Below are 12,882 nucleotides of genomic sequence, written 5' to 3' on the forward strand. Positions count from 1 at the left end.
TTCTGAATCTATCAAGATGATCATATTATTTTTTTCTTTCTTTTGTTAATATTGTGAATTATATTAATCGATTTCCTAATGTTAACCCAAACTTGCATTCCTAGAATAAACCCCAAATATCATAACATGTTATCCTTTTTTAATATGTTGCCAGATTTTATTGACTAGCACTTTGACAAGGATTTTTGCAGCTATATTCATGGGAGATGATGATTTTGACTTTTCATTTTTTGTGATTTTTGCTAGGGTGTAATATCAAAGTGATGCTGGCCTTACAAAAAGTGTTAAGAAGTGTTCCTTATTTTGATGTTTTCTGGAAGATTTGTGAAATTAGTATTCTTTTTTCCTTAAGTGTTTAGAAGAATTCATTTGTAAATCCATTTATTCCTAAAGTTTTCGTTCTAGGGAGATGTTTAAAAAATCAAATTCCTTTAATAGATATTAGACTATTCAATGTTTCCATTTCTTCTGCCAACGTTGATAAATTGTCTTTTTTGTCTTCTAAAATTTTGTCTTCTAAATTTTCTAATTTATTCAAATAAAATTGTTCATAATATATTATTTTTTGACATCTGTAAGATTCATAAAGGTGTCTATATTTTCATTTCTGATATTGGAAATTATATATTCTCTCTTTTTTTCTTGATCAGACTTGCTAAGGAGTTATCAATGTATTAATCTTTAAAAAAAAAACAAAATTTGGGGTTTGTTGTTTTTTCCCATTGCCCAGTTACTTTCTATTTTTTTAACCTCTGCCTCTACCTTTATTCTTTCCATCTGCTTTATTTAAGATTATCCTTCTGAACTTCTTTGTGTCTGTTAGACACAGTATATTTGAGCCTTTTTTTCCTTTTCTAAGGAAACAGAGCTAGAACTTATAAATCAACAGTGTAGGTAAAATGTCCTACAAGCTTTTGTACATATAATAGTTTCATTATTGTTCAGTTAGAAGTATTTTCATTTCTGCTGTGAGTGCTTCATTGACCTAAGAATTATTGAATAGAATGGTATCCTTAAATTAAAATTCTAAAAAAAAAACTTAAAAAAAAAAAAAAGGAGGCACCTGGGTGGTTCAGTCAGTTGAGCGTCCGACTTCGGCTCAGGTCATGATCTTACGGTTGATGGGTTTGAGCCCCACATTGGGCTCTGTGCTGATGGCTCAGAGCCTAGCGCTTGCTTTGGATTCTGTGTGCCCCTCTCCTTCTGCCTCTCCCCCGTTCACACTCTGTCTCTTAAAAATGAATAAACGTTAAAAAAAAATTTTTTTAACTCAATGTGTGAGGTTTTTTTCTAATGATCTTTTGGTTATTTGTTTTCAACTCCATTGCATTATATTTAGAGAATATGACCTGTATGATACCAATTCTTTGGAACTTTTTGAGATGAATTTTGCAACTTGCTATAAAGTCATCACAGGGGCGCCTGGGTGATTCAGTCGGTTAAGTGTCTGACTCTTGATTTCGGCTCAGGTCATGATCTCACAATTTGTTGAGTTTGAGCTCCTTATGGGGCTCTCTGCTGTGTGCAGAGCCTGCTTGGGATTCTCTCTCTCCCTCTCTCTCTGTCCCTTCCCCCCTCAAATATAAACATTAAAAATAAGTTATCATGAATGTTTCCTATGTGTGTCTGACAGTTCCTGTATTCTTTAATTGTTGGGTGTAATATTCTATATATGCCCATTGGATCAAAATTTGCATATTGTGCTATTACAGATATTTTAAACATTTTATTACTCCACAGATACTAGAAAAAGTGTGTTAAAAATCTTTCACTATAAGGTCTATTTGTCTATTTTTTCACTGTAGATATGAAAATTTGCTTTCATCTTGTGAAGATATGTTATTACATGCATACAAATTTAGAAGTTCATATTGGTAAATTTTTCTATTTACCGTTATATACTGTCCCTCTTTAATTGTAAAATACTTTTGGTCATAAAGTTCTTTTTTGTTTTTTATTGATATAAAAGTCCAGATTTATTTTGTTAGTATTTGCCCAGCACATCTTTTTCCATGCTGAGACTTTCGATCTTCTGTTGTTCTTTGTTTAAAATTTTTTTTAACATTTATTTTACTTTTGAGAAAGAGAGAGACAGAGCATAAGCAGGGGAGGGGCAGAGAGAGAGGGAGACACAGAATCTGAAGCAGCCTCCAGGCTCTGAGCGGTCAGCACAGAGCCTGACACGGGGCTCGAACTCATGAACCACAAGGTCATGACCTGAGGCAAGGTCGGTTGCTTAACCACTGAGCCACCCAGATGCCCCTGTTGTTCTTTGTTTTAAACACGGCTGTAGCAAACAGCTTATCATTGGCATTTTCCTTTTTAACCCAATCTGACAACTTTTCTCTTTTAACTTGAGTTTTGTCTATTTACCCTTCTTGTGTGATGTATTTGAGTTTACTCCTAATATCTCATTATGTACTATTTCCTTTTCTGGCTTTTTTTGTCTCCTTTTCCACCGATTTCTTTTGGCCTTCTTTCTCATGTATCGGGTTTTTCCTCTTTCCCTTTACTTTATTAGAAGTTGTAAGTTTAAAAATTTTTTTTAACGTTTATTTATTTTTGAGAGAGAGAGAGAGAGAGAGAGACAAAACACGAGTGGGGGAGGAGCAGAGAGAGAAGGAGACACAGAATCTGAAGCAGGCTCCAGGCTCCGAGCTGTCAGCACAGAGCCCAACGTGGGCTTCAAACTCACCAACCGCGAGATCATGACGAGAGCCGAAGTCGGACGCTTAGCCAATGGAGCCACCCAGGAGACCTGGAAGTTATAAATTCTTTGTCTGTTTGTTTAGTGACTGTCCTATTTATCTTGAAATGCGGATTGAGATTTTAACACATGCTGAAGATATTATTTACCTTTCTACCGGGTAATATGAAGATCTTAGATTTCTATAATTCCAACAATCTCTTGTGATTCATTTGCTATCATTGTCCAGTATTCTAGTTTTACCTTGTTTCTTCCACTACGTAAGTTAGTCAATAGTATTGGTATTTTATGCAATTATTTTCTATTTGTCTGCATCTTTACAAATACCTTTGCCATCGTGACTTCTTGCATCTTAAATCTTCTGTCTGGGACTATTTTCCTTCCTGCGTGAAGCACATACTTTATAATTTCCTTGAGTGAAGATTTTGGGGGATAAACTCAGTGTTTGTTTATCAGAAAATGTTTTATTTTATCCTAATTCTTGAAGGATAATTTCACTAGGTATAGAATTCTATACTGGTGGTTATTTTCTCTCAACTCATTACTTTTCTGTTAAAAGATCAGTTACCAGTCGAATTGTCTTTTCTCTCTAGCTGCTTTGAAAATATTTACTTCATGTCTAGGTGTGTGTGTGTGTGTGTGTGTGTGTGTGTGTGTGTGTGTTTACTCTTGGAATTTATTAGGTTTTCTGGATATATGGATTAGAAGCTTTCAATAATTTGGGGAAATTATTATTATTATTTTTCTAATTTTTATTTTAGAGAAAGAGAGTGAGCACAAAGCAGGGGAGAGGGGAAAACAGAGAGAGAGAGAATCTCAAACAGGCTCCATGTTCAGCCCAGAGCCCAATGTTGGGCTCAATCCCATGACCCTGGGATCGTGACCTGAGTTGAAATTGAGAATTGGACCCTCAACCAACTGAGCCACCCATGAGCCCCCTGGAAATTATTAGCATTTATTTCTCAAAACATCTCTTCTCCATTTTCTCTTTACCTATTTCTGGAAATTAATTCAAAATATATTTAAAAATTTCACGATATCTTCCATGTCTCCTAACACCTCCTTCTCTTTCATATTTTCTAGCTCTTTGTGTCCACATTTGGCTGTCTTTTGAAAATATTTTCCAATTTACAAATTTTCCACTCAGTGTCCAAACTGTTCATTAACCAGTTCATTTGGGTTTTAAGTTTTAGCTCTTGTATTTTTTCAATTCTCAGTCTACTTGGTTCTATTTCAAACCTGCTCATTCCTTGTTCATATTTATAACAACATTTTTTATTTCTTTCCATGTGTGAAATCTAGCTTTTCCATCTCCTAACTCCAGAATATGAAGTCCTTGTGGATCTTTTGTTTGTGGTTTCCAGTGATCCTTCCTTTTGATATCTTATTTCCTTGTGTATTTTATTTCATTTTGTTTTTACTGCGAGTTTCTCCTTTTCCTTGGAGGTTTATTTGTGGAATTCTTTGAGGGTTGGATTTAAGTTTAGTCCCTTCAGAAATTATTTATATTTGTTTCTTTCAACGTAGGACCACTTAAAATTAAAATCTCCGTTCGAGGTTTTTGGGCCACACTGATTATGAACCTGAACTGGAAACTCACACAAAGGTCACCTTATAGTTTTGAATTTTCAGAGTTATTTTTAGATTTTATAAAGACTAGTTTCAATGCTTTACCCTCTTTGAAGAATCCATTTCTTATTCATTTCCACTGAAGACAAAGCTTTTTAGGGATGTCTTAGCTTTATGCAAAGAGCTCTTCTATTAGATTTTCTACCTTGGGGGACCCCTAAGCCTCCTGTTCTGTTCCCTGCTTCTGTAAAACCATAAAATAGAAGCTCAAGATACCCCAATTTTTTTAAATGTTCATTTATTTTTGAGAGAGGGAGAGCGAGAGCAAGAGAGAGAGAGTGGAGGGAGGGGCAGAGAGGGTGGATGCCGGGCAGAGAGAGAAGGGTACAGACGATCTGAAGTGGGCTCTGTGCTGACAGCAGAAAGCATGATGCGGGGCTTGAACTCACAAACCTCGAGAGAATGACCTGAGCCAAAGGTGGATGCTTAACGGACTGAGCCATCCAGGTGCCCCCAAGAGCCCCCAATTTTGACAGATATCCACAATTCCAAAGAGAGCTTTGGCTCTCCCAATTTACACTCAACGATTTTGGGTTTCGCCTCATTTGTGATTCCTTACCTTTATGCCAGCTTGGCAGTGTGCAGTTGAAAATATTTTCTCCTTTCACAGCACTATGTATTCTTTCATTTGGTAGAGTTGTTCATGGTCTGCCATCATGGAGGAAAAAGAAGTCTCTGTCACTTCACAAAAAGGAGCCTAATGCCTCGAGAGAAGAAGTCAGCTCTCTGCCACGCAGATGCTGGCATTGTCAGGGCAGGTAAATGAGTCCGCTGAGAGTAGTGCTCATAGAAGGATCTCTGGGGCCAGGGCTGACCTGGCGGATTGCTCTGCCAGGGCCACTGTGGGAGGTGTGGCTGAGAGAAGTCTCTGATTTACGGTTAAGGCGATCAAGTGTCCCCAGCGCCCTCCTATCCTTCTCTTCTCTCCTCCACCTTCCCCTACCGTACTTGTGTCCCACCGTGCACGCCATCACCATCCACTTCATAAGAGGATGATGTGGAACATGACAGGAGGCTAAGGCCAGTCTAGCTGGAGATAGAATAATACGCTTTTTCCCAATCATGGTCCCCTCCAGAAAATGCTCTTTGCGCCTTCTATCTACCACCAACCACTGGCACTTGCCGGGTTTCAGCTGGTCTCCCTTGCCTCCCTGCCTCACATTCAGCAGCAACCACCTAATGTCTAGCCTGTGGTCCTCTGATAGCCAGCCAGATACTGGCCTGGGTGCCCAGGAAGGAAATACCAGCCTTGGGGAGTGAAGTGCCACCTTTGGCTGCTGAACACTCCACTGCATTTGCGTTCTGGTCTCTGCTCCAGAAAGAGTAAGCAGAAGAAAGGCGGGCATGTGGGCTCATTACCTTCATCTTCTTGAGAGCTCATAACTTATTTACTGAATGCTCCCTTTACATTAGGCCCATACACTCTTGCCTGCACTAACTCATCTAATTTTCAAGCAACCCTGGAGTTAAAGGAGGTCAACCCTCTTGCCCAAGGTCCCCTCTTGGTAAATGGTGCTGGGATGCAAACCAGGTCAAACTGTCTGATTCCAGACATCATGATCCCGACCCCCCACAATTTATGACCTAAAGCGACCTTTTGGATAATCTGATGCAACCCTTCCATTTTGCAGAAGAGGAAACTGAGACTCCCGGAAATAAAGCAATTGGCCTAAGCGCATGCAGATTTTCCTCTTGATGAGGTATTCCTCCAATAAGTGAAAGCAGAACATGGGTGCTTTCACTGATACAAAGAATTTCATGTTCCTCTAGGGCAAAGGGAGCACACGGGCCAGGGGAGAGTCCCACAGCATTGCCCCCTGTGAAACTCTGACCCCAGCCAGACTCCAGACGTAGAATCAAGAGAGCCTGGCACTGGGATCCCTCCTTCACATCTCCTACACACCAAGTTGGAGGAGGAGGCAAATTCCCTGCCTCTTTCTCCGGGTACTCCCCCGGCTGCCTGCCTGCCGCCTACCCACAGGGCTGTGGTCAGGCCAGCCTGGGACGTATTGGATGCTGCTAGATTTCCATCTTCCCGTCCAGCCTTGGAAACCCCCCTCCCAGATCTTTGCAGATTTGGGGAAAACTGAAAAGTTGGCTCTCCTTTCTGACATCCTGTGGAACACCAAGCCTGGAATAAAAAACAGAGCCGCCAAGCTATGGCACAGTCTCATTGAAAATGAGAGCCCCGGTGGAGGAAAAGTCAAGCTGCCCAAATGCAGAAAGTATGCCAACCTCCAAAGACAGACAAAGGGGCTAAGGCTTTGTTGTTAATATTGCTGTTGTTTCATATTACTTCCTTTGTGGAAGAAAATATCTGAAGAAGCCATTCCCCACCTAGAGGGGTGTGTGGTGTAGACCAGAATGATGGGTGTAGTGTGTATAGGGGGTGGGGGAGGGCAAGGGGGGGCCAGCGGGTACAGTGGTGATTCCGTGGGGTAGGGGGTCTCATGAGACACAGTGTTTAAAACAATATTTTTGGGGAGAGCTGGAGGTACCCTCCCCAGACCACTTAGCCCAACACCCTTGTTCTACAAATGAAGAAACTGGGGCTCACTGTGGGAAAGGGACGAGCCTGGGAATCTACCACCAGTGAGTGGCAGCCACAGTTTAGGAGCCAGAAAGGGAAAATCTTGGTTTCTTTGAAGTCCGTCACTTGTCAGCCAGTAACCCCAGTGGAGAACTGCTCTCCAGTGTGGAACTCAGGGGTCATCAGTCCCAACTGTCATCGGGGAGGGAGCAGGAGATACTTAGATGGGCTGCAGAGCCTTTACAACCCACAGCCCACCTCCAGCGGTTCTTCCCTTCATTTGTACTTGGCACTGACCACTTGTGGCACAGCATCTATCACATTGTAAAGCACCTGTCTCATGTCTGCCTCCTGTGAGCTTATAAAAGCCATCTTCATAGTGCCGGGACCACACACATGGCAGGCGCTCCATAAATGTTTGTTGAATGAATGAACAAATAAGTGGATGGATGCATGCGTATTTAGATAGATAAGGGAATACACCAACTGGTATTTTCCCAATGAACAAGATTTCAGTTCAGCGTTGTAGAAAGTTCCCAGCATCTAGAAACAAGAGGTGGGTGGTTAAATCGGTGTTCGCTGCTTACCAGCCATATGACCTCCTGTGAGTCGCTCAGCCCATGCTTGGCACTTGGCAACAACTGGACTCACCAAGTGCCAGTCCCTGTTTTAAATGCTCACCTCACATTGCCTCCTACAAAACTCACAAATAACCAATGAATTAAGCATTGTTATTCCTATTTTACAGACGAAGAAACAAAGGTGCAATCAGGTTAAGAAACAGGGACCTTTATAAAGCTTGAAATTAAGGTCCCATGTTATGTGCTTCTTGATGTGTGGTGAAATCAAGGGGGGTCCCAGTGGCCTAATGGTCAGCTCCCCTCTTCCCTCTGCTCTTATAGATAAACTTCTTTAGCCAACTCCTCTTATTCGATGGGCCAGGTGCAATTCTTGCTTATCCCTGAATAGCATGTTTTAGCTCCTCGCCAGACCACAGAATTATATAAACAAGCCAGTCACAACCTCCTGCAGGAACCAGGAGGTGCCATTCCCTCTTGATGTTACAAAGCCTGACTCCCTCAACCCCCAGTTGTTCACCCTGTTCCCAAGTGAGACTCTGTGTGGTCCTGCATGGTGGTGGTGTCCTCTTCCCTAGGCTGTGAGGATAAGTAACAAATAAGCTACTGTTGGTCTCATCTGTCTAGTGTGTGTTCAGCCATCCCCATAACCCTAGGGTGGTAATCTCCCCATCACCAATGGGGCGAAGAGGTCATCAAAACAGAGACTTGCCCAATGTCACACAGCTAGTGTGCTATGAAGTTGGGACTTGAACCTTAGCATCTGATTCCAGAGCCGACAACCTTTACCTTTGTGCTAAATTGCTCACAGTAAGCATTCAATAATTACTATCTCATTAGTCTGTAAGCATCATAACGTCAAGGGCAGTGTCTGTTCAGAACTGCATCCCCAGCGTCTAGCATGGCACCAGGAGTATGAAGGGATAGTTCAATAAAGTTTTATAAATGAATAAGTGGATGAACAAACCTCACCCTTCTGAATGTCAGTTTCCTCATCTAAAATATTAGAATAATCATCTCCATTTACCTCACTAGAGAGAGTTTGTCATAGAGGGTAAAATCTATAGGTCTGTAATCAGATGACTTGGGTTTAAATCCAGGTTCCCCCAATCATGTAACCTTGGACGAGCTTCTAAACACTCTGCGATTCAGTTTTGCTGTTATCAGATGAGGATAATAACAGAACCTACCTCACTGAGTTCTCATAAGGTCTAAATGAGTTTGCGTATGTGAGCACCCAATAATGTTAGCTATTACTATTAATTTATGGGGATATTGTGAAGGACATGTTAGGATGCGCATGTAAAGACTCAAGGAGAACTGTGGAATGGGTGGTTTGTCTTTGGTGATGTCCCAATCCCCTGTGGTGAACACTACCCAGCAACCATCCTGCTTCTTCCTTCCTAATAGAACCCCAATTGAAGAATTGGCCTTTCCCACTCATGACTTGAGGGAAAATGGCCCCATTCCCAGCTAGAAACAGATCAGGGCTAGTCTATTCCATTGTGATAATTTTATTTCCTTTGCCTGTGATTGGTATAGGAGAGGGCAATGAAAGATGAGGAGAGATGAGGGAAGATGTGCTAGGGTTTTCCTGTTTTTCCCCTGGATGTTTCCATGGCTGGATGGAATCAATGGACCCTGAGCTGCCATCTTGTGCCAGCTTGAGGACAATGATAAGGAAGAGGCAGAGGAGCAGGTCTGATGACCTCTGTCTGAGGTTCCTCTACCACTAGGCTTATTATTTTGTGAGGGATAATACCTTCAGTCATTATTGAAGCCCATTTGGGTCCCATTTTCTGATGCTTGCAGAAACAGCATCTCAACTGATGTAATTCTTCTTGAACTTGGCACCCTCATCCTCCTCCTATTGCAATCGATTGTTTTCAATCAATTTTTCTCTCAATCTCTCATCGCATTGCAGGGTAACTAATTGTTTTATATGTTCCTCCTGCACACACACTCTCTCCCTAGACTTTAAATTTAGGGACAGGAGGGAAGGTGTCTGCTCTGCTTGCCATTATATCTCTAGAGCCTAGATCAGGGCCTGGAACGTAGCAGACGCTTAATAAATATTTGTTGAATAAGTGAATGCATTTCTTAGTCCTTGAATTGTTATTAGATAAGACTAGATAAAATCACTGTCCCAGTACTTGATTCTGAATAGAAAATTCTAGAAGACTTACTAGAAAATTCTTGCTGGGTTTCATGAGATATTAAAGGTCATCTTGAGGAAATGACATTGGCATATTTTGGATTACACTTGCAATTTTGGCAGATTGAGTAGTGTAGACAAGTTTCCCTCTGAGGAAAACTCCCAAACTGGACAAAATATTTTCCAAAAATCAGCTTGAAAGTATGGGAAAGCTATTGAGGTAGTAAAAAATTACTGGACTGAGATCTGTAAGAGGAAGGAAGCCCAGAGAGGAACTTGGCATTTGGGCTGCCTTGTCCTGGAGGCATTTGCAAATCCAGAAGATGCAGCTGAGACACTGGGAAATATTTTTGACAACATTTGTGGGTAGGGAAAATAATTGTAGTTCAGGATCTGTGAAAGTGGGGATCATGGTAAACCTCTAAAATTTTTTAATCCTGAAGGGCATACCCTAAAAGTAAAGGTGAACTGTTAGTAATCCAGTGCTCACATAGACTGAAATCCAGCTTGTAGACATTTGAGTACCCAAGAAAGTCTCAATCCCAAAATATTATTAAATGATTAACAGTATTTGTGTGATCTGAGCTAGCTTGGGAGCCTAGCAGAAGCAAAAATTCCTTTCTGGAAGATAAAATTCCAGTTCTAAATTTATTTTTATAATTTTCAAGTACAATGACCTATGTACAATCAAAGATAGTCCCATGAGAAGATAATGCATCATATATGAGGATCAGGAGAAATAACATACAATAGAAACAGACCATAATGAATCCAGTTGATCAGACCCAGACTTTAAAATAATGATGTTTTCTGTGTTTGGGGAGATAAAAGATAAGATTTAAAATTTAAATCTTCTAAAGAACCAAATAGAAATTCTTAAAATAAAAAATTAAATAATCAAAATTAATAATTTCAAGAATAGGTTTGAGTCAGCTGGGGAAAGACCTAATAAACTGGAAGGCAAAACAGAAAAAAATATCTAGGATGAACATTAGGAAGAAAAAATAATTGAAAAATGCAAAGATAAGAGGCATAAAGGATATTGTCTTAGTCCATTCAGACCACTAAAACAATACCATAGACTGGGTGGCTTAAACAACAAACATTTATTTCTCACAGCTGGGAAGTCCAAGATCGAGGTGCCAGCAGATTGGAGTCTGGTGAGGGCCTGCTTCCTGGCCATCTCTCGCCATGGCATCACGTAGCAGAAACAGGGAGAGAGGTTTCTGAAGTCTCTTTTACCAGGAAACAAATCCTATTCATGAGGTCACCATGGTCACGATCTACCCAATCACCTCCCAAAGTCCCCACCTCCTAACACCAACATATTGGGGGTTAGGATCTCAGCATATGAATTTTGAGGGGATTCAAACATTCAGTCTATAACAGATACAGTGATAAATTCTGATAAATGTTTAGTGGAGTCCCAATGGTGGAGGAGAGATAAAATGGGACAGATCCAATATTTGAAGAGGTAAGAGCTAATGTTTCCTCCAAACTGATGAAAGGTTTAAATTCAGAGGTAAATGACGTCAAGTTAATCTCAGTAGGATATAGAAAAAGAAATCTACATCATAGCAAAATTTCTTAAAAGAAAAAGAAAAAAGAAAGATCTTCGAGGCAGCTACAGGAAAATTAGACATTTTGCCTTCAAAGGAACAAGGATTAAACTGACAATTGACCCTTCTCATCAGTAATAACAAGAATCAAGAGCGTCCGGGTGGCTCAGCTGGTTAAGCATTCGACTCTTGATTTAGGCTCAGGTCATGATTTCAAGCCCCGCATCGGACTAGCACTGACAGTGTGTAGCCTGCTTGGGATTCTCTCCCTCTCTCTCTCTCTCTCTCTCTCTCTCTCACACACACACACACACACACAAAACAAATAAATAAACATTAAAAAATAAAAAGAAATTTAAGAAAAGAAATAATGAGAATCAGAGGACAATGGGATGCTCGTTTCAATGGGATGAAAGAAAAAAAATATAATACCCAGAGAAAACATCCTTCAGGAATAAAAAGGAAATAATATCATCTTCATACAAGCAAGAACAGAGAGAATTTGACACCAAAAAGTCCATTCCTAAAGGAAATGCTAAATGGTATTCTTCTGGCAGAAGGAAAATGATCACATGTGGAAAGTCAAAGATGGAGGGAAAGCCACAAAAATGGTAAATACGTGGACAAATCCAAATACTGACTGGCTGGACGAAAATAATAAGAGTCTCACAGTTTTTGAAATACAAGGGAGAATTAAAATAAACAAAAGCAACAGTCTATAAATCAGGAGAGCAGCAACTACAGTGCAAATGTTCTGAGGTTCTTGCATTGTCTGGGAGAAGATAAATCCACTTATTCATATTAGACTTTCATAAATTAAAGATGCACGAGAAAGCCAGTGTGACTATTTTAACACCAGAAAGTAGATGGTGCCGAAACGTATGGCTAAAGACAGACATTTTGTAAAAATGGAAGGTTCAAGTCACTGAGAAGTTACGACAATTCTGCCTTTGCATGCACCTGATGACTTAGCCTCAAAATCTGTAAGGTAAAAAAAGACAGACCTATAAAGGAGAGACACATGTTTCTACAGTCTTTGTGGGACGTAAGTTTTGGTTTCAGTTTGTGTAAGCAAACAGCACTTCCTATGTGACAGGTCAGAGTCACATGAGGCAGGTGTTCTTACTTCCTAGGTTAGAATTCTGAAAAATCAAGATATTAAGGAACTTGCCCAATGTCACAGAATTAAGAAGTGTTGGGGCTGAGATTTAAAACCAAGCGTTCTAGCTCCAGAGTCTTACTGAAACATAGTGGGGGATGTTGACACTAACTACCCTCTTGGTAACTGGCCAAACATGCAGGCAAAACTCCACAGAGTAGAAGGTTTGACCACGGCCATGGAACTCTCTGTTACAGTAGCTCCATTCAGTCCAAGTTCTATGGCACAATCATGTCCAACAGTGGATTGTCAGGAGGCTGACATGAGATCACACATGTTTATAACATGGAAAACGCTATACAAATATCGGTTCCATTGTTTGACTCTTGGTCTTCTGTTGTTCGGGGGGGTTTGGGGGGGAGATTTTGTGGGTTTGCAGTATCTGCTTTAATTGCAATCCCTTCAGATCCTAATTGTAGAGTATAGCCAACTGATAAATTGTTACTGTTGCAACACACAACATACAGTTGGGTATGAAAATGTGTAAATAGAATCTGAGTGAAACATACTATAAGACCACATGCTGATGATTCTTTGGTGAGTTTTCGTTTTTTCGTTTGTCTGT

The sequence above is a fragment of the Panthera onca genome, chromosome B3 (genome assembly GCF_046562875.1).
Source record: "Panthera onca isolate mPanOnc1 chromosome B3, mPanOnc1 haplotype 2, whole genome shotgun sequence".
NCBI classification, from domain to species: domain Eukaryota; kingdom Metazoa; phylum Chordata; class Mammalia; order Carnivora; family Felidae; genus Panthera; species Panthera onca.